This window comes from Camelus ferus, chromosome 5 (assembly GCF_009834535.1).
Source record: "Camelus ferus isolate YT-003-E chromosome 5, BCGSAC_Cfer_1.0, whole genome shotgun sequence".
NCBI lineage: Eukaryota > Metazoa > Chordata > Mammalia > Artiodactyla > Camelidae > Camelus > Camelus ferus.
In genome coordinates, this window is record NC_045700.1 from 24,917,393 (window position 1) to 24,940,799 (window position 23,407).

At 37.1% G+C, this 23,407-nt stretch overlaps 1 long non-coding RNA gene across 1 annotated transcript in view; it reads left to right on the forward strand.

Annotated features, from left to right (window-relative positions):
* LOC106730492 overlaps window positions 1-23,407 on the forward strand; it is a 654,858-nt gene that overhangs the window by 367,158 nt on the left and 264,293 nt on the right. The gene's annotated exons all lie outside the window — the stretch shown is intronic.

Sequence of the window (23,407 nt, forward strand, 5' to 3'; positions counted from 1 at the left end):
ATGCTAGTATTAGCAATCAGAAAATGCTGACTTAATAAAAGAAAATCAGTAATTTTCCCCTCTGAAATATAGTTTGCTAAATAGAACTGCCCTGGCCATGCGTTATCTAGAAAAGGACTTTTTCCTATCCCCTCTTTGGTAATTCGCTTGCAGCAGTATCAAATATTATGAACAACTTGTTAATAACACAGAAAAATTCTAGACATTTTGTTAATAATTAACCCTCATTACAATCCTCTGGGTAAGAAATATTGCCTCCATTTTACAAACTGGGAAACCAAATCCTCAGATGGTTAAAAAACTTGGTTGCAGTCATATAGCAAGAAAATTAGAAGCCTGGTCTATGTAACTTCAAACCTGTACTGATACAATGAGTGAGCATCGGTATCCAGCAAATGCCACTCTTAGCAAGAATCAGTGGCAGACCAAAATAACCAACCCCAAACGCAAATATCTTGATATGTATTCATTTTAGAACATAAATTAAGAAATTATTTTCCTGCTATGTATAAACTCTGAGCGTTAAGAAAATGGTTTTTATAAAAAAATTCTCTAAGCGGTTGGGTTTGGGCGTCTCTGTATAACCATGCCCATAATTTTCACGTGTTTCCAATGAATGGGATCATCACAGTCAACCAAGACAGACTTATGTGGTAAAGAGCTGCTGACTCCTTTAATAAGGTATTTCAAATGATTGTTGAATAAGCCCTTAAGGAGCAGCAATTTAAGCCCTCAGGTTAAGTTTCAGAGTCACATTTAGGAAGAAAATAGGAGAGTTATCTAAAAGATCCATAACTGTTTCTATAACCTTAAGGCAATATAAACTGACTTTGCTCTAACAATGAAATTCAAGGGGCAAAATATTCTCCAAGTGATAATGAGAAGGAGTGATATTGCAAGTTTTATTATCTGAAAATATTTTTTTAATTTACTATTTGCTTGTTTGGAACTGTTGAGTCTAGGCACAGGCTTGGCTTGTGGCATTGGGATTTAATCCTCCTGTAGTGCATCAGACGTCCTTCCTGGTGCCCCAGGAGAACCTTGTGTGTTGCTCTGTTTTGCACTCACTGTGTTCTAGTATCATTGCCAGCCTAATTGTTCATCTTCTATCTATGCCTGATCACTTTTACCAGCGTCTAGCTCAGAGTCAGACATCTGATTTGTTCTCAGTAAGTGTCTGCTGGAAGGATAAGTTGATGGGATTAGTAGAATTAATGGCTTAGAAGTATGGACCTGAGCCATGATTTTTCTAATCAGATTCTTTACTCATGTAGAGTTATTTGAGCCTGCTCACCATCACCTAGAAGCTCATGCTATCCATTTTTTTTTTTTTAATTCCTCAAAGGTGCACTTGGGTGGATTCAGGTGGATGTTAATTAATGGCCTGAAAACACTTTCAGTTGAAAACAGTAAAATTATCTATTATTCTGAATTTTGATAAGTTAAAAACATACCTGAAAAGGGACACTGCAGTTGAAGCTACTGTAAAGAGTTTGAGTAAGGATATACATGGGTTTGCGTTAGGGCATAGCACTACTGTTTGATAGGCTAAAAAATGAATAGCCAGTAGGAACAGTGGCATATGCTGTATTTAAAAAGATTTAAAAATGTATTCTTTTACCAAATGGTGTAAATTAAAGTAAGTTGTCAAATTGATAGCACAATAATGCCATCTTCATAGTAGCACATACTGTACCACAGTGGAAATTGTTTCAATTTTATAAAGAAATTAAAAATGAGATCTGAGGATAAATAGCTTGAAATGCCTTTTTTTTTTTTTTTGCAATTTTAGAGTCATCATTACTTGCTAGAATCCACTCCAAACATAACCAGAAGAATAACCATAATAAATCATGATAATTTATATCACAGCTTATTTTGGGGAAGTCACATCAGATACACTTCATACTACTTACTCAAACTATAATTATTTTCATTAAACTATAAAATTGCTTACACCAGATTTACTCTAAACACATAAAATCATATCCTTAACAATGAGCACTGCTAGACCACAAGTGTTCAAAATAACTGAAGTCAAGTGTAAAATAGCAGTCCTTGATTTATACTTTTTAATTATATATCTTTGTAGACATAATCAATGTACTTTTGTGCGTTTATAATATATTCCTTTTTATTTTGTTGAAACATCCGACAGGCTTATTCAGTCTCCATCCCGTTAATTAAAAGGTAGTGTCAAAAGAAACTTACGAAAATGATGTCAGGTGCCTATTAACACAAACTCCCAAGTAGTTCACATCTGTCAAGAGTACAGATTAATCTAGAAATGAGGGGTCTGGGGGAAAAGCTGATGGGTTTTGTGTTTTGCAAAGTGGGGAGGTGATAAAAAAGGTGGTTGAATAACTTGAAAATTGAGGAGACCTAAAATATTGTTCTGCTTTGAGTGATAATTCCATACAAAATGAGGGAAAACCTCGGTTATTGAAAGCAGTGCATCTGAAATTGTATACATTCCAACATGCTTGTTGTTACCAAAACATAAATTCAGCAGATACATCGATGGCTTTATTTTTTTAGTGCTACCTTTGCCAACCCAATAAATGATTATCTTTGGAAACTCTGTCCCATCCTAGGATATGTGGGAATTTCACTTAATATGAACAGAACTGGAATTTGTTATTTTAATTGTCAACGATTGTCACAAAACTTGTGAAAATTGACAATACAAATTGTTAACCTATTGTCATAGTTGAATACGGCTTTACTGTCTTGAAATGTAGGCACAAGATTGTTTACAAACAACAGATTATTTATTCAAATATTTAGTTCCAGAAAGAAATTTTTAATTTTATAATTGTTACAGGTTTGACTGATGAGTTTCTTTCTGTTGCTTTGATTAAATCTCTATGTACATATCCCCAAGAAATTAGAGAAAAAAATCCTATTTTTAAAAATTTCACTAAGATTTAATTATCTAGTTTGGCTATCTGTGTTTTAAAATTCACTGTAAAGTAGCAAATCCCAGTTTTCTTGTGTCTGTACAGATAGTAGGAAGTTCCACATCAGTGTATCATTAGATCAGCATGTATGGGTGTGGTAAGTTCCACATCAATGTATCATTGGATCAGCATGTGTGGGTGTGGTCATAGGGGAAATAAGATTCCAGCTTTATTGTCCAAGTCCAGAAATAGAAGTGTTTCTCTTTTCCAAACTCTGAACAAAAATCTCGTTTACTCTAATTGGACTAACTTAAGTCACCTGCCCCCAGTGATTGTGATCAGGGAAGCATGCATGCAAGTTCGTAGCGCTGTTAGTAAAGATGAAAGGAGATTTGTTGTTGGATAGTTTTAATTCAGAGGCTACAAGTGAAAGTTTCATTTTATAAAGGGAAAGTTACTCATTCAGAATGTCCAAAACTTCGTGTGGTATGTTTTTGGACTTGAAGTAATTGAATAATTAATAATAATTGAAATAATTGAAAATAATATATAACATTTAACATTAGGGAAAAAATTTCTTAGAAGAAAGCTTATATCAGTTGGCTCTTTTTTGCTTAGAATACTACTCATTGCCATTATATATATATGCCTTGTTGTGTGTGTATATATATATGTATAAATACAGTTTGAAATAGTTTATAATAAATCAGTTTGTTATTCGGTCAAATTGTGTTTCTATTTGAAGGCCACTGTCTTCAAATTTCAACTTTCTTTTGAAGGAACAGAAACCCAATTCAGGGAAAAAAAATATCTATGTTAATATAACTTAAATGGATGTGTGAAAATTAAATCTAATATAGCTTAAATATCACAGAGCAGTGCAGTGCAATTTTTATCACTAGAGGTGGTGATGAAGAAATATAAAATTGCCGTGTTCAGTTTAAATAAGAAACAATAGTTTATTTAGGTGAATTTGGTATACTTTGGGCAGCTATTAAATGATATACCTAGACTTCTTGGAGAGATATAGGCTATTTTGACATTATAGATTATATTTCACATAATATAATAATTCTAGTTTATTATGTATTTTATCTCCTTAAATTTAATTTGGATTTATATCACTTTAAAATGACTGGCTGTATATAATTTTGTCTTGCAAGATACAAAGAATCAGCCTCAATCATGAGTGACTTTCAGATCATATCCGTAAAATCAGATTAAAATGCTTAACCATGTCTCAGATTCTCCAGATTAAATTGACCTTCAAAATCAACAATCTAGTGATATTTGAGTATTTTAGTTATAGCTCTCACTTGTAAACTTGAAGATAATTTTTAAAAGGCATTGGTATTGCATCTATGTATGCAAGATTAATTTACTAAATGTATATAAAATATCTATATGAATAAAATTTAGTTTCCTGCTCTTTCCCCACCTCTTTAGTCTCACCCTCATAGAAAAAAGACAAAGCTACATGGATATGACTCTGAAATTAAATTTATGCAAGTCAGATATTTTCAGGGATTTGAGTAAAGACAGAATGCCTTGGTCTAAAAGCTTTCCAGAAGTATATTATAATAGATTAATAGTAAATCCCTACTGTACATACCAACAATACTACAGACACTAGTGGTGAGTGATTCACAGCCAGTGAATGGTATCTTTTTGTAGAGTCATTTCGAGCTATACATTGGTTAAATCTTTCTGCAAGTGACAGAAAATGGAATCTGGTCCTGAGGCACTGTTGGTTTCAGGCTTAGTTTGATACAGGGACTCAAACTAAATTCTAAGGACGTGATCTCTCTTAATCCCTTTGCTAGACCCTGCTTCTCTCCATGTTTTGATTTTATACTCAGGTTCCATGTTGTAGCAAGCTGGCTCTCCTAGCCAGAATCTCACTGGCTCACAACTCCATGTTGGGAGTGGTTGCAAGAGCACAAAGACTAAGATTCACTGTGACTAGACAGTCTTCAGCCATGTGTTCACTTCTGAACCAATCATGATGGCCAGTGAATGGGTGCTCACCTTGCTTAATGCTGGGTCACGTGCCCGTTGTTGGATTCTGGCAGAGCATCAGGAAGACCACATGAAGTGTGATATATCTAAAGAAACTAGGGTATATTGCTGGAAGAAGGTGAAGTGAATGCTAAGAAAGTGAATGTTTACTATTAGAGTCTGTTTAGGTTTTTATAGGATGCTAACCACTCAAGTTATTTCCGGAACTCTTGTTTTAGTATGGGAAGTGTATGAATCGTTCCTCTAAAAATAGTCCTATTCGTCTATATTCCTAGTGCACTTTTTTACTGAACAATATTTTGTAAAATTTAATTAGCCATCTCACTTGTTAGCCCTGCTGTGACTGACTTTTGACTAGTTTCAAAATAGAAATTGTCTACATTGGAAAAGTTTGCTCTTCTTGAGAATATTCAAGAGTGCACAGATATTCTCGTGTTAATTCCAGAAGCTCAGGTGTGAAAATATTCTGAGAGAATATCAATATCCTTGCCATAAATGTGTAATATTCCAAGCTGACTGACTTGAAAAAGTCTATGCTAATTTGAAGATGGATAGATAAATAGATATTTAGACAGATGGACAGTTCCTCTAGTTTATTTGGGTACAAAATATTTCTCTAATACTGGTTATAGTTATAGGCCTTGGAACTAGAGTACCTGGGCTGGAATCCAAGTTAGCCACTCTGTGATCTTGGAAAAGTTATTTAAGCTCCCTCTATCTCAAAATTTTAATATGTAAAGTACTAAAAATGATAATTATAATACCTATCTCATTGGATTGAGAAGCAAATATGTTAATGTACATTTCATAATAAATGATAGTTTCTTATTAGTATTATTTTTAAAAAATCATCTAAAATTGCTACATTCTATGTGAGAAGGAAAAAGATACTCTATAAGTCAACTTAAAGAAGGATCAAAACAAATGGAGAGCCAGGGGACCTAGATTTTAACCCTGACTTTCTCCTAAATAACTTTGGTCTTGGGCAAAGGTCTGTACATCTTTAGGCTTCAGTTTCTTCACCTATAAAATATATTTTGTGGCAATGAAATTAGATAATTTTATAAGCAAAAATGCATTCCAGAATAAAACAGTGACCAGAATTGGCTTGGGGTAAATTAAGCAAGACATCCCAGTAGACATAGGTTTGGAACATGGTTTTGAAGTATATTAGGGGAAAGGATTAGTGGAGGAAAAAGAAATATTAAGAAGGTTTCCCCAGATGAGGCTAAGGGAAGGGCAGCAGCGGTTGGAGGCATAGATGTAGAATCCATTAAATAATTTGTTTGGGACAGCTACCTTTGTTTTGGTCAGCGTATCAAAACATTGGGAAATTATAATACATTTGACCCTTGAAGAACACAAGTTTGAACTGACCATGTTCACTTGTATATAGATCTTTTCAATGGTAAATGCTACAATTCAACACGATCCGTGATTGATTGAGTCTGAGGTGTGTAACTGCAGATACAGAGGAAACTTGGCTACTGAGGGCTGACTCCAGAGTTGGATTTCTGACTTAGGAGGGAGTGGGCAACCCTAATCCCCATGTTGTTCACAGACCAGCTGTAGCTGAATAGACTGAGGCGTGAAGGATTCTTTTACTACACAGTATTGAAGGCTATGCTTAAAACATTTTGGCAATAAGTAGGGGAATATGTGATGCTTGAGATAATGACAAACATTTTGAAACAGCAGTTTACACATAGCAGCTTTTCAAGAAACATGTGTTACTTTGAAATTCAGTGAGCTTAGAAATAGGTACTCCTGGTTGGATTACTAAAATATCATTGTTCTCAGGTTGTTCTCTTGATAAAATGTTACTTTAATCATATAGACCTGTGTATTGTGTTGCTTTCAGATGGAATGCTCTATAAATATCAGTTAAGTGCGTTTGATCTAATGTGTTATATAAGACCTGTATTTCCTTAATGATTTTTCTGTCTGTGTATTGATGCAAGTGGAGTGTTGAAGTCCCCTACTATTATTGTTACTGTTGATTTCTCTTTACTGTCTGTTAATAATCACCTTAAATAATAAGGCGATATAGAATTTGCCTATGTTGGGTGTATATATATTTACAACTGTTACATCTTCTTGGATTTATCTTTTGATCACTATATAGTGTCCTTCTCTGTCTATTGTAACAGTGTTTGTCTTAAGGTCTATTTTGTCTGATATAAGTATTGTCACTTGGGCTTTCTTCGGGATTTTCATTTGTGTGGAATACCTTTCTCCTTCCCCTCACTTTGACTCTGTGTATGTTTGTAGATCTGAAGTGAGTCTCTCATAGGCAGCAAATATATGGGTCTTGTTTTTGTATCCATTCAGCCAGTCTGTGTCTTTTGCTTAGAGCATTTAGTCCATTTATATTTAAGATAATTATAATATGTATGTTCTCACTGACATTTTATTAATTCTTTTGAATTTATTTTTGTAGGTCTTTCTCTCTTCTTTTGCTCTCTTATCTTGTGATTTGATGACTATCTTTAGTATTATGTTTGGATTCCATTTTGTGTGTGTGCATGTGTATATATCTATTATAGATTTTTCTTTTGCATTTACTTTGAGATTTTTGTGTAACAGTGTATATATGATTGTTTTAAGTTGCTGACCTCAATTTCAAACACATTTTAATTATCCTACATTTGTACTCTCCTCCTCTCACAACTATACTGTTTTCGATATTATATTTTACATCTAATTGTTCTGTGTATCCTTTAACTGCTTATTGTGTATAGAGATGATTTTACTACTTTCATCTTTTAACCTCTTTACTAGCTCTGTTTGTGGGTAATTCCTACCTTTACTGTATGTTTGCTTTTACTGGTGAGATTTTTCATTCCATAATTTTCTTGTTTCTAGTTGTGACCTTTTCTTTTTTACCTAGGGAAGTTCCTTTAATATTTGTTAAACTGGTTTGGTGGTATAGAATTCTTTTAGCTTTTGCTTGTCTTTAAAGCTTTTGATTTCTCCATCAAATCTGAATGAGAGCCTTGCTGGGTAGAGTATTTTTGTAGGTTTTTTCCCTTTCATCACTTTAAACATATCATGCCACTCCCTTCTGGCCTGCAGAGTTACTGCTGAAAAATCAGCTGATAGTCTTATGGGAGTTCCCTTGTATGTTATTTTCCCTTGCTGCTTTTCGTATTCTCTCTTTATCTTTAATTTTTGTCATTTTGATTACAGTGTGTCTTGGTATATTCTTTGGGTTGATTCTGTATGAGACTCTCTGCACTTCGTGGAGTGGGTGACTATGTCCTTTCCCAGGTTAGGGAGATTTTTAGCTATTGCCTCTTCACATGTTTTCCTGGACCCTTTCTCCGTCTCTTCTCTTTCCAGGAACCCTATAATATGAATATTAGTGCATTTGACATTGTCCCAGAGGTTTCTTAAACTGTCCTTTCTTTTCATTCTTTTTTCTTTTTTTCTGTTCAGCAGCAGTGATTTCCACTACTTTCTGTCTTCTAGATCAATGATTCATTCTTTTGAATCACTTAGTCCAATATTGATTCCTTTCAGTGTATTTTTCATTTCCATTATTGTGTTCTTCATCTCTGGTCATTTTTTACATTTTCTACTCTTTGTTAAAAATGTCTAACTTCTTGCTGTGTTTATCCATTCTCCTCCCAAGTTCTCCTATCATCTTTATGATCATTCTTCTGAACTCTTTCCCAGATAGATTGCCTGTCTTCACTTCACTTAGTTCCTCTGAGGTTGTATCTTTTTCCTTCGGGTCTGGAATGTATTCCTTTGCTGCCTCATTTTGTCCAAGTTGTTTTCTGTATTTTTGTGTATGTGATATGTTACATTTCTTGACCTTGGAGAAGTGGCCTTCTGTAGGAGTCATCCCATGTGTCCCAGCAGTGCACTCACCTCTTGTCACCCAAGCTGTATATTCTAGGAATTCCCCCTGAGAGGGCTGAGTGGGTCCTTATGTTGTGGAAGGCCATATGGGTGGTCTGGTAGGCTTTGTTGTCTCCTATTCTGGTTGGTTGCCAAGCTCTGCCTTGTATGGGTGCTGCTGGCTGCTGTTTAGAGGAGCCTGATCAAGATGTACCTGGTTGGAGAATCCTAGAGGGCTCCCATGACTAGTGCTGGCTCACTGGAGGGGGGTCAGAGTCCCAAAGATTCTGGGGCTGTTACCCATCCACTGGCTGGTGAAGCCAGATCCTGGGATTAGTGCCAGTCTACCAATAGGCAGAGCTGGTTCCTGGAGTCTGGATGCAGGGCCTAGGGATCCCAGAGCTTGTTTCAGATCATTGGGAAAGGGGGTTGGTTCCTGACACAGTTGCGTGTGGGGTTTGGGGCATCCCAAAAGTTGTGTTGGCCTACTGGTGGGCCAAGGCCCAGCTGGTCCCAGGGTAAGGTCTGACCTGCATTGCAGGATCCTGGTTTTCTTGCTACTAAGGTCTGCCTCCTGGTGAGTGAGGCTGGTCTAGAGACTTGGTGTGGCTTCCTGTTGGGAGGGGCTGATGCCTGTTTGCTAATGGGTGGGGTTGTATCCCTGCCCAGTTAGTTGTTTGGCCTGAGGCATCCTAGCACTGTCTTCTGCAGGCTTTTGAGGGGGCTAAGTCTCGGAGCTAATGATCCAATACATCAGCCACCATAGCAGCAGCATTCATGCAGCTGAATGTTCCCTAATATATCCACAACCAGTGTCTGTGTCCCCAGGGTAAACTGCAGTTATTTCCCACCTCTCCAGGAGACTCTCCAAGACCAGCAGATAGGCCTGGTTCAGGCTCTTATCAAATTACTTATTTTGCATGTGAGATTTTGTGTGCACCCTTTAAGAATGAAGTCTCTATTTCCCTCAGTCCTGTGGGGCTCCTCCAGTTAAGCCCCACTAGACTTCAAAGCCAAATGCTTTGGGGGTTTATATTCCAGGTGCCAGACCCCCAGGCTGGGGAGCCTGACATGGGGCTCACAATGCTCCTGTGGGAGAAACTCTGCAATATAATTTTTCTCCCATTTGTGTGTCACTCACTCAGGGATTATGGGATTTCATTATATTGCTAGTCCATCCCTCCTACCAGTCTTATTGTGGTTCCTTTTTTATGTCTTTAGTTGTAGAAGACCTTTTCTGGTAGGTCCCAGTCTTTTTCATCGATGTTCTACAGATAGTTGTGATTTTTATGTGCTCAGGAGAGGAGATGTGTTTAGGGTCTTTTCATTTCGATATCTTAGGCACAATCCAAGATCACCATTCTTAAGAAAACCAAACACATACATGGTATTAATTCATATTAAGACATTATGGTAAATAAAATTAAGACCATAAATAAAGAGAAATATAACTGAAAATGGAGACTAATTTACAGCATAATTTTAAATAGTTGCTGGAATATAAAAGGGGAAATCTATTTCCTTTGAGCAGCACGGGGCTGAAGATAATGTAGAGAAGTTTAAGAAGTTTGGAGAATTCAGCCATAGTATACTACTTGGCTCTGCAGTATAAAATATTCATATATTTATTACATGAGAAGGGAGAGGTAGATGTACTACAGTAACAAACAGCCCCCCAAAATCCAGTAGCTTAAAGTAACAGATTTTTATTCATTAATGTTGAGTGTGAATTACAGAGTGGGTGGAGTCTCTGTTTTGTGTGGGCCTCACTCTGGTTTTAGTCACTTTGGACTGCTACAACAAAAATACCATAACTGGGTGGCTTAAAGAACAAACATTTGTTTTTCACAGTTCTGGAGTCTGGGAAGTTACAAGATCAAGGCATTAATAAACTCAGTGTCTGGTGAGAACCTGCCTCCTAGTTCATAGACAGCCATCTTCTTTCTGTGTCCTAACGTGGGCAAGGGAGCTCTTGGAGTTTGCTTTTATAATCCCTTTCATGAGGGCTCTACCTTCATGACCTAATCGCCACCCTAGGGCCCCACCTCCAAATACCATCACATTGGGGATTAAGTTTCAAAATATGAATTTTGGAAGTATACAAATATTCAGTCTATAGCACCAGGATAAGAGAGTAGCCATTCTCTGGAATTGTGGCAGAAAAGCAGAGAGGATATTACACACCATGCACTGGCTCTTAAAGCTTCCATATGTCACTTCCATTTACATTTTTTATTTTACCTTTTTTTTCGTTAAGATTATTTTTTTAAAACAGTTTTAGGATCACAGCAAAATTGACAGGATGGTATGGAGATTTACCATATAGTCCCTGCCCTACACATGCATAACCTACCCCATTACACACAAAAGTGATACATATGTTACAACTGATCGACTTATATTGGTACATCATAATCACTCAAAGTCCATAGCCTACATTACAGTTCACTCTTGGTGTTGTATGTTCTGTGAGTTTGGATAAATGCATAATGGCATGTATCCATCATTATAGTATCACACAGAATATTTTCACAGCTGTAAAAATCTGTGCTCTACCTCTTCATCCTTCCTCCTCTAACCTTTGGCAACCACTCATCTTTTTATTGCCTACATAGTTTTTCCTTTTTCAGAATGTTATATAATTGGAAGCAGACAGTGTGCATCCTTTCAGACTGGCTTCTCTCACTTAGCAATATGCATCTAAGATTCCTCAATGTCTTTTCCTGGCTTGACAGCTCACCTTTTCCTGTGCTGTGCAATATTCCATTGTCTGACCGTACTGTAGTTTATTTATGCATTCACCTACTGAACACCTACAACATCTTGGTTGCTCCCAAGCTTTGACAATTATAAACAACACTTCTACAAACATCTGTGTGCATGTCTTTGTGTGGACATAAATTTTCAACTTCTTGGGTAAGTGCCAAAGAGTGCAATTGCTGGACTGGAAGAGTCTGTTTAGTTTTATAAAAAAAAAAAAATAAACTGCTTAACTGTCTTCCAAAGTGGCTGCATCATTTTGCATTCCCAAGAACAATGAATGAGAATTACTCTTGCTCCATGTCCTTGAAAGCATTCGTTGTTCTCAGTATTTCAGATTTTGGCCATTCTAATAGGTGTGTGGTTGTATCTTACTGTTGTTTTAATGTGCCTTTTCCAGATCACATATGATGTAGTATCTCTTGTTTACCACATATGTTTTTCATATTCTTGTTTTCCATCTATGTATCTTCTTTATTTACTTTATTGAAGTATAGCTGATTTACAATGTTGTGTTAGTTTCAGGTGTACAGCAGAGTGATTAAGTTATACATATGTATATACATATTCTTTTTCAGATTCTTTTTCATTATATGTTATTATAAGATATTAAATATAGTTTCCTGTGCTATACAGTAGGTCCTTGTTGGTTGTCTATTTTATATATAGCAAGTGTATCTATTAATCTCAAATTCCAAATTCTTTCCTCCCTTTCCTTTCCCCTCTGGTAACCATAAGTTTGTTTTCTATGTCTCTGAGTTTCTTTCTGTTTTGTAAATAAGTTCATTTGTATCTTTTTCTCTTTTTTTAGATTCCACATAGAAGCTGAGTTATATGATATTTGTCTTTATCTGTGTATCTTCCTTGGTAAGATTCTGCTATAGTTTTTGTCCAATTTTATAACTGAGTGGATGTTTTCTTTCTGTTAAGTTTTAAGTATTATTTGTTTATTTCAGATAACAGTCCTTTATTGTGTCCTTTGTAAATATTTTCTCTCAGTCTGTGATTTTGCTTTATTGTTCTCTTAACATTATCTTTCTCAGAGCAAAAGTTTTAAATTTTAATGAAGACTAGTTTCCTACTCATTAATTATTTCTTTCATGCGTTGTACCTTTGTTGTATATAAAAAGTCATCACCATACCCAAGGTCATCTAGATTTTCTTCTATGTTATCTTTTAGGAGTTTTATAGTTTTTGTTTTACATTTAGGTGTGTGATTCATTTTGAAGTAATTTTTGTGAAGGATTAAGTTCTGTGTCTAGGTTTTTATTTTTATTTTTTTTGCATGTGGATGTTCAGATTTTCTAGCACCATTTGTTGAACAGACTCTCTTTGCTCCGTGTTATTGCCTTTGTTTCTTTCTCAAGGATTGTTTGATTATATGTATATGAGTCTATTTCTTGGCTCTGTGTTATGTTCCATTGACCTATTTATCTATTCTTTCACAAATACCACATTGTCTTGATTTCCATAGCTTTATAGTAAGCCTTGAATTCGTGTAGTGGGAGACTCCAACTTTGTTCTTCTCCTTTAATATTGTGTTAGTAATTCTGGGTCTTTGGCCTCTCCATAAAAACTTTAGAATGAGGTTATCAACCAACATCCAAAAAATAACTTGCTGAGATTTTGTTTGGAATTGCATTGAATCAGTAGATCAATATGGGAAGAACTGACATCTTAACAATATTGAATTCTATTTATGAATATGAAGTATTTCTTCATTTATTTAGTTTTTTATTCTGGTCATCAGAGTTTTGTAGATTTCCTTCTATAGATCTTGGACATATTTTGTTAAATTTATACCTAAATATTTAATTTTTTGAGTGCTAATGTAAATGATATTGTATTTTAATTTCAAATTCTATTTGTTCATTGCTGTGTATAGGAGAGTGATCAACTTTTGTATACTAACCTTGTATCTTCCAACCTTGCTATAATCACTTATTAGTTCCAGGAGGTCTTTTTGTTGATTGTTCTGGATTTTCTACATACATGAGCCCAGTATCTGTGAACAAAGACATTTTATTTTTTCCTTCCCAATCTAAATACTGTTTCTTTTATTTTAATGTCCTATTACGTTAGCTAGAACTTCCATTACAATGCTGAAAAGGAGAGATGAGAGGAGACATCCTTGCCTGTACCTATTACTGGAAGATTTTTGAGTTTCTTATCATTAAGTATTATAACAGTTGACATTCACATTTCATAGTACAAATAAGCTGTGTGGCTACCTCTGTTCCAAGGTGGCAGAGAAGTGCAATCTTACCTTCTGCCAAGAAAGAGACTGGGCATATTTGTTGAGCAGCAAACATGACTACTGCATTCATAAGAAAGCAAAGTAATTTTTTTAAAACTATTAAAATTATGATCTTCCAACTTTAAGAGTCTACATATTTAAGTAAAGCATGGAAGACTCAATTTTTGTACTTCAAACATTAGCATTCCCTTGCTCCAAAACCTTTATTTTTACCCCATACCCTCTTAAATACACTTCCATCTCCATAGATGACACCTTCCTGCAGCCTTTTTTGTCACTACCCGCCTACATAAGTATCATTGTAAACAGTGTGGAATGGAATGTCTCCTGCTGCTTCAGAAGTTTGTATGAGGAGACAAGGCTAAGACAAAGAGGTGGCAGCAAGTGGTCCCATTATCCGAAAAAGGACATACACAGTTCCCCCCACGCCCCAGCCAGCCTATGTAAACAGATGACTAGATACTGGAACGTACTGAATAAGTGGGAAGCTATAGACATTGAGGGAGAGTGTTCTGATTTATCCTCTCCCTCTACTTACAAACCTACCGAGAAGGACAGTAAGAAAATTGCTTATAGACGTTGGAGTATCAATAAAAAGGGGAGACTGACATTTTTCTCTCCCAAAGAAAGCTTGCTGAGCCTAGAAGTTCATGAGGCTCACACTCAGTAAAGGAAGGTAAGAACATTCTTTGAGAGCTTTACATGCATGTCATGGGATTTGCTTAACGTTATGCAACATAGACTTCTGAGTGAGAAATGGCTGGAGCATCGGCAACACAGAGCAAGCAGGGACAGCAGTAGCAGGCCACCTGCACCATCAGTGTTTTGCGTGACAAGGATGTGCCAGACCTCCCATGTCATGGGAACCACACCTAAAAGAAAATGTTGGGCAGACAGCCAGGAGCAAGAGAAGAGAGAGAAAAAGGCCAGCCACAGAATGCTTGTCTATCTTAGGAAACCTCTGGTCAACGGGGGCTCTGAGGAACCCACAAAAAGTATAAGGATCAGCATTTGGGAAGCTGCCCCTCACACTTTCACCTCACCCCTATCCCCTTGGAGAGCCCAGCAATGTGAAGACACAAGGGAAATCCAGAAATTGTGGAACAGCTGAGAGAAAGGCAAAGAGGCAGTGAAAGTACACCCCCCCCCCAAAAAAGTAGTAAATGGAGCAAACGATGCTATCTTTCTCTGTTGCAGAGCCCACGCCACAAACCAACATTCAGGTAAGAGGAAAGAGATACTTTAATTTGGATTTGAAATTAATATTTTGATCTAGACTAGATTTAAAACACTGAATCAGAAGTTTGTGGGATTTGTCTTCAAAGGACAGAAAAAGGAAAGATTACAGAGTATAGTTAGATGGAGTGGTCAATGGGAAAAATCGAAACTTTTGAAATCAAAAAAAATCAATACATATCTCTGTTTCTCACATCATTCTCTCTCCCATGATATTAGAAGACCATCTGCCAGGCAGGGGGGCTGGAGGACCTGGGCTTGACATGAATGGGGACTGGAATGGCCTATAGGCAGAGGAGCCCTGATTCAAGGTGATTTGAGAGACCATGTCTGTGTGGAACAAAAATGGAAAGCCTGGCAGGCAGTGTAGATGCAGTGTCAAACCAAAGGGAAGAGATCCAGAGCCTCAATTGAGAGCCACAGGATGAGAAACGGGAACACAAGATCTGAGGGCAGTTTCCAGGTGAAGATGAGAGATCGAAAATCTAGAATTTCTTGGTTACTGACACATTGTTGCAGGCACATTTTACATGGAGCCCAGTAGCCTTAGCTGTTAAGACTGGTGAACCAGCTTAAATACCACCTGGAAAATGTTTTCTCTTTCTGGCGTTGAAATTCTACCCATTCCTCTGGGAGAGCTATAAAGCTGCCACCTCCACAAATATGCTTGCCTGAGTCTTCCTGTGTTTCCTGGCTGGAAATTATCTCTTTTCTCTTGGATTCCAGTAACATATTGATATTTACACTTACATAATCATGTCCCTATGTTTCCCATGTTCATGTGAAAATCAGGAGGGTTAGCAATTTTTTGCTACACACAGGAACTATTTAGCAAGGATTTGTTGGGTGACTATTACTGTGAAAATAAATAAAACTCACAACTTAGAATAATTTTAAGCCTAATTTTGAAGCTGCAGAGGAAGTTGCAGTTGAAGTCAACATCAATAAGTGATATTTATTAAGCAATCACATTTGCATATTGATGTGATAAGCAGCACGCCAAACAAGTTAAATGAATTGTTCCTAGTTCTGTGAGAGCAACTTGCAACCTTATGATTTTGTAAGGTCCAGAAATATAGACCAGAAATACATGTAGAATGCTGTGAAGTCAAGAAAATAATTTATAAGAGAGTAACGTTTGACCGTGTCCAACAATTACAGAAAGATAAGATGATAGGTAGAAATAAAATTTAGTTGTGGGGTTAAACATAATAAAAATTATCATTTTTTTTTCCCTTTGAACTACTGCAAAACAGGCAGCATTGAACTTGCAGGCGAAAGACATACTAACCTTTTTCACGTTCCAATCTTAGTCTTGCTGGTAAATGTTGAGCATAGGCAAGTCACTTACATCTTTGAGGTTTTTTCCCTTGTAGAACCAGAGTATTGAACTAGATGAGTCCAAATTTTTTTCAGCAGTAAACATTTTTTCTTCCCTGCAAATTCTTGTTCAGAATTGCAATATAAAAAGATAAAACTGGAGCTGCTATGGTCAAATGGAGTGTTGAACCTAGGGTTTACTGCGCTGCAATTTCTGCTTCCCTGAAGCACCTGTAACTGACTCCTTATACCTTTACAGATCCACATAATACAAGAAGGCCTCTGGTGTGCACCACCTCTTCCATTTGTTTCTACTTTCAGAGTCTATATTTTCCAGTGGACATTTCCTTATCTGCAGAGTTAAATGTATTTTCCAATCAGTTTTCTCAGTTAGTATTAAAAAAGCAAGAATGCGATTAAGGCAAGTTTAATTTCTGAGCTAAAGATTTAGACCCCGACGCACAGAAAGGTCAGGGAAACAAGTTGGAGCACTCAACAGCCTGGATCTGCAAGTGTACTTGGTCTTTAGGATTCATTTTGCCTGCTGGAACTTCCTGAAAATGTGAACTTTTCTTTTCCATTTAGTTATGTATTTATGTAGTGGTGAAATCTTAGGGGTTTTATTCATGTTCTGAAATGGAAATGTACCTTATGAGTATATTTGCATACTCAACGGTTCACATGAGCTATAAGAAAAACAACTGACACCTCTGGGTAGAACTGCCCTGTAGGGGAGAATATGGGTTCTAGTACAAATTATTCTTTAAAATTAAGATGCTGAATTTGATTTAGAGAAATTTAACCGAAATACTGGCATCCTCTGAAGGCCCTTGATAGTGGAAGGTAATAAGATTTGTACCCCATTGACTTCCATGACCCAAAATGTTTATTTCACTGCAAAACTTATTTGGTTATCTGAAAGAAAGGGAAAGAGATAAGTGAAGAAATCAGATCTGAAAAGATGGTCTCATGCCTGCATTTGCTCAGGCTCTCAGCCTGGAGACTTTTAAAGTAGAAGAGGGACTATGGGCATTAATGCACTTCCCCCAAAACAACATTTGGAAAGTCCTTAGTTTCAACTGAAGACCACCAAAAACCATGTTCCTTCTTGGACATTCTTGTTGAAATAGGACATACCTCAGCTTTATGAAACCAAGCACAGAAGAATAATGCTTGTTCTCAAGCCAATTGGAGGAGGGCAGTGTTCAAGTCGTCACAAATATTGTTCTAAACAGAACAATGACATTGGCAACATCATTTGATCTTTGTGCCAAGGACGAAATTAATGTCATATGCTTACTCCTATGGATGACTGGAAGTAAGTTTCCACCAAGCACACAAAAGCAATGGGGTCCTCTCTCACTTCCATTTTCCTTTCTGATAAGTCAAAGAGCTCTCATAAACAATACTGGCTTCTCAAGGATTGGAAATAATAAGAGGTTCAGAAGTTTAAAAAATTAGCTTAATTTAGAGATATTTTGTTCCTTCTTAAAAAACAAAGAAGCAAACACAGAAATAAAACCCTCCAATGGTATCAAAATTTTCAGTGGGCAAAAATTGCCTTCATTCTCTCCCAATGTCATGTACCTTTAATAATCAAGTAAGTGCATATGTCGGGAAACTATGTGGTGTTATGGGTTCTTAGAGGTTGGCCAGATCCAGCTCTGGCAAATACCTACCATTCCCAATCTGAGTTACTCTGCATTCAGCATTTTCTGCATGAACCTTCTCTATTTGTGGCTTACTACTTTGTTAAAGAGGATAGTACTAAATAAATGTGGATACATTCCCAGGTTATATATTTTCACTTTTAATTGTACCTCCCCAGACTACCCCATGACAAATAATGAGAGGTAGCATACTCTGTTTGGATCAGCAAAGATACACATATATTTATGCATTATTTGCACATGCAAGGTTTTAATTTAGTGTTTGCTTCCTGGCCAGGCAGAAGCCAGACTTGGGTGAGGAATCACTCACACTTGAGAAAGCATGAGAAAGAGAGGTGCTACTTTGGTATCTCCACTCTCCTATCTCGAGCTAGGAACTCTTGAACTGAGATTATATACATGGGAATTTCTAAGAATCAGTGCTGATCAATAAGCCAAGTTTGATAATGATCATTATCACGTTGGGTAGAAATAGTGTTCTTCTGCAAGGCTTGGGATATTTGTTTAGGAGACAATCAATTCAATCTGAATTTGAACAACCAGTGTCACTTTTATTTTTAGCTGTAGTGACTGTAGATGGATACATAACATGACTGAGGCTGCATTTTACTTAAAATATGCATTAAGATGAGATTTTTTTTCCTTCCTGTATTGAGGTAGTTTGTTACCTTATTCTAAAGTTGGAATGAAATATTGATGTCATACATTTTGTCAATTTTCAAGTTTAATTGGTCATATTATTACCAAGGTAGTCTTGGGGGAAAAAACACCTCACACTGCCCTGGCAGTCGCCAACAGCCATGACTGATAACCAGACTCCAACAGGGCTCTTCACAAACACTGGCAGAGCTCGGGAAATTGTTGAAGTTGGAGAGATATCACTGCAGGCTCTGGGAGTTTCTTCTGAAGTCTTTCTGAATTAGCAGCTAATGGGGAGCTTTCTTTGATGGCACTCTTATAATTAAATGCAGCTGGATGAAAATCAACCACAAAGGAAACTCGTTTGTTTATCATTACCTCTGACTTTGGGAGCAGATGCTTTCGAAGCACCGTAGTAGCCAGCTTAATTTGTCTCTGCGTAATGTGAAGCAGGTAAAACTTTGATTAATAAACTGACAAGTGCACTTCCTTAATTTCTTTTCTGAAGTTTTCTTCTGTGACTCTTATAGAACACATATGTCAAATCCGGAAAGCACACGGATAAACATTCAGTTTCTTTTTATATATGTCAGACCAGCTGAAATGGAGGTGTCAGTCGGCGGTGAGCTGGCTTGTCAAATGTTCATCTTGAAAGCTGCTGTAGTATTATCGCATGGAAGTAGGCTAGTGACAAGGATAAACACAGACGGCATATACGTACCAGGCTACAGAACGACAGCTCTCGCGGTTGTAATCACTACTGGCTTTCCAGAAGGGACTCGATAATTTTCAGTAAATTGGCTCTTTTATGGGTTGAAACATTAATTCATCTATTTAAAAAGGGTAATTTTGACATATCCTTTGCTTATAATAAATGCCTCCTCCACTTCTTAACAGGCAGACTTCCTCACCACCCACTTGGTCTGTTAAACACACTCTAACTCCAGCGTCTTTATTCAGACTGCACTTTCTACCTGCCTCCCTGCCTTGATATTCCACAGTGCGTCTCTCCCACCATTGAAGGGACTCTTAAAAATTACATTTCTCCCTCTAAATCTTTCCCACATACCTGGAAAGAATGTGTTGGTGTTTTTATTCTTTTCTTTTCTTTTCTTTTGGCTTAACAAAGTTTAAATATACAGCATCCAGCATTCACACTGCATTCATTACTAATACAACAAAATTCTTGGGTCTTATGAATTTGCACTTTCTTTAAAATTAGTAGTTGCTTGAGATAAAGTTCCATATGTGTCTGCATGTCATGTCCTTTGATTTTTGTGTCCATGTCAATGTTATCAGTCTCACATTATGATGCCTGCAGCTGTTTTTAATTGCCCTAATACCTAGCACACTACTGAGTATTTCATAATCACTTGAAAATCCCATTATTTTTTAAATGCCAGTGCTATAACACTGTCTGTTTATTCAGTTATTTACTACTTCTGAAAATACATTTTTAGGGATATGTGTGTATATTTATGTAAATGTTTGTGTTCTCACCTGTTTGCTGCACAAAATTCATGTGTGCTCAAGTTGGCAAAAAAAGGATGAAAAAAACTGTATCTAACTCTGAAGTTCTTTGTAGATAAGGGGTAGGGAAATGTAATATTTGGCACCATTCTACTTCCTTTTTTTCTAAAGCCATGATTGAGTTTAAAAAAATGTTCTTCATGCAGGCAGAGGGGAACAGGAGGAGAAGGATGAGCTCTGGGATCTTGATGCAGCTGGGACTGAATTCTGACCTTGGCCTCACTCGTCCCCTGAGTCTCTACTTCTTCACCTGTAAAACCTGGGACAATAATATCACCTTGTAAAGATTAGACATAATCTTTCTAAAGATCATGGCACATACCAGGCCCTCAGGATGTATTAGTCAATGCTATTAGAAATAAGTAATATGATATTTCAGTAGAAGAAAAAAAAAAGCAAGTTAAAAATGGTCATTCCTACATGGAGCACTCTAAAAGTGACTCTCTGTGCTGGTCTTCATGAATGATGTTCACAGGGTGTGTTAGCACGCCAATTTAGATGTCATTTCATGCGAAACTAACTTAAAATGTTAAGTTAGAACTGAAAAGCAGCTGAAATTCGTGAATGCCTGTGGAGTATTTCTTGTGAAAAGAGAACGTCTATCCACGCCATGACCAGCTGAGTACTGACTGTATATTCAGCTCCCAACTACCAATTGTCATTTGATTAAAAATAATCCAGCTTCCTTTTCAAGGAAGCTTCATTAAATGCCTACTCTCTACGAAAATTTTTGAAATAATCTATTAGATTATGTTAGAAATGTCAGGATAATTAGTTAAATCACAGTGTTATGTTGGTACATAGTGAGGACCAAATGTATGTCAGTACCTTTATGTCAGCTTAGAATATTTGAGAAATTTATTTGGATATTTGTTATCCTTTTAAGCATTTTTCTCTAATGAGATTCTGTCTTTACTCTTCTTTTGGGGCGAGGAGAGCAGGGCAAGAGTCACAATGTTTTAACTGAACTACAGATTCGTTAATTTTGGAAAAATGCTCGTTAAGATGATTGCCCCTGAGGAAAAACCTTCATGTGTAACTAACTATCTTTATTGTTTCGTCTACTTTGCTAGAGAGTGAATTACCTGACGACATTTCGAAGGAGAATCATATGCTAGCTGTGAAGAAATGTGACTTACATACATTGTGACATGTGCTTTCTGGAAAAGTCTGCATGGTGGTGGGTCAGAGAATTAAGTAAGGGGACATTCCACATGACTCTGATTCTTGGCCCTGTACTTTGATTTATCTCTTTAAATGATCAAACTCATTTACTAGGTTAGAATCAAGATATATATCACCGTCTTTATATACTTTAGGATGAGTCAGGAGTCTAGCATACTGTCCTTCACTTGAAAATAGCTACTATTAAATCACATGTATCCTTCTCAGAGCCGGGGTCATGGACATCTATTGTGCCAGGGTGTGGATTTACTCTGAACTCTGGGGAAATTATGGAACATTTTGAAAATCCTCCCCAATGGTTTCAGCATTCATTAGGTGTGGGTGTGGGTGAATGGTATTAGGTTTCCAGATAATTTGTGAATTCAGTTGGTTAAATAATGCTCTTTTGGCTGTTTTAGCAATAAAATAACATTATTTAAGCAGGATGACTCTATCATTGCATTACACAACTTGATGAGTTGTGAGAGTCATTTTTGTGGTATTTGTCGAGTCCTGTAGAGTAACGCTACAGGGAGGCTTCTGTAAGTAAAAGAAGAGGGATATGGAAGACTGTAGGTATGAGGGCTGAAGCCAGGCATACAGTAGATCTCAAGGATCTTGGGGAAAGTCGTATACTGTGTGCAGTCAAGGTCTTCTACCAGGTGCTACTGAAAATAGAGGTCTGATTTCCATGCTTTGTATTGTGATGTCTGGAATATGAGGGGTTTGTTGGACATGAATCAGGGAGAGCTGGGGGCAGATGGGTGTCAGAGCTAGAAGCCAGGAGTCTGCAGAGGTGATGGGGATTCCATGAAAGGTGTCTGTATAAATCAGGCAAATCTGTCTGCAGGAAGCTTGCCGGGATGTGAGCAACTTGTTCTTTGAGTTCATGAGAAAAAAAATGCGTCCAAACGTAAGGAGAGCAACGCAAAAATGTAAGTGAGTAGTGCTAATGGTGGTACTTCTGGTGACAGGTGTCAGCTTTTAAATTTCCGGAAGCCCGGACCCTGATTTCAGTCCTCACAGCTTGTCTCTTAAACTGTTCCTGGGCCGTCATCCTTGTGCTCTCAGCCTGCAGCAGTCCGGGAGACTGGGGCGAGCCTGCCAGTGAGCTTGCTGTTGATGCCTGAGACTCCCAAGTCTCTGTCTCGAATGATTCGTCAAAAGACGAGTCTCCCAAGAACTGCACCCCTTCTTGAAATTAAAGGGAGAGAGAGCCCTAATAATTTGAAGGCTTGCCTCCTAGACTTTTTTTCCTATCTGTCCTAGACTTCTTTGTCTTTCTGATTTTCATCCAGCATCTTTTGTGAAAAGTTCCACCACAAAAGTCTGCAAACGAAAATGGAACAGATGATGGAAACTGATGACTAGAGTCAGCTGTTCCCTAAAAGTGGCAATAATGTCAGAGCGGTAACGGGATAATCCATTCTGCTTTGGGCTTTGTCTATTTTTCTTGTATCTGAATTGTCACTTGGTTGTCTCTTATTTATACTTCAGCGAATGGTTCACAATGTGTGGGGGGGGCATATGTGAAAAGTAGCTGTATTGTAATATTTATCATTAAAGAGCTGCCTTTGTTTCATTTTATAAGCATCACGTTGATGATTTGAATAATAAAGCAGACTGGCTTACTCACTGAAGGTTGCTTCCGTAATGGAGCAAATTTATGTACCGAGGTTCTCGTTTCCTTTATTAGATAATTGAACAAAATCCTGAGGAACTGCTACTAATTGTGCATTCATTCCAGCTTTTGTCTGTATTGAGGCAGGACAGGTTTTCTGATGTTTGCAAAAGAATTAGATATCTACCAACCCTTGCAATAGCTTCTCTCATCCCAATATGTTTTCATTAACTCTAACTGAGTCCATGGGCTTAAATGTGGTTTATCCCAGAATTTTTAACACTCACCTTTTATAAGAATCACATATTGGAGGATGTTTTCATTTTAGGAAAAAAGTGTGATCAAAGACAGGTCATATGTTTCCTTCTTTGAGGCAGCAGGGGCAAGTGGGCAAGGTTCAGATCAAATGTTTTTGCTAGCATGACATTCAATAGGTAACAGTTGC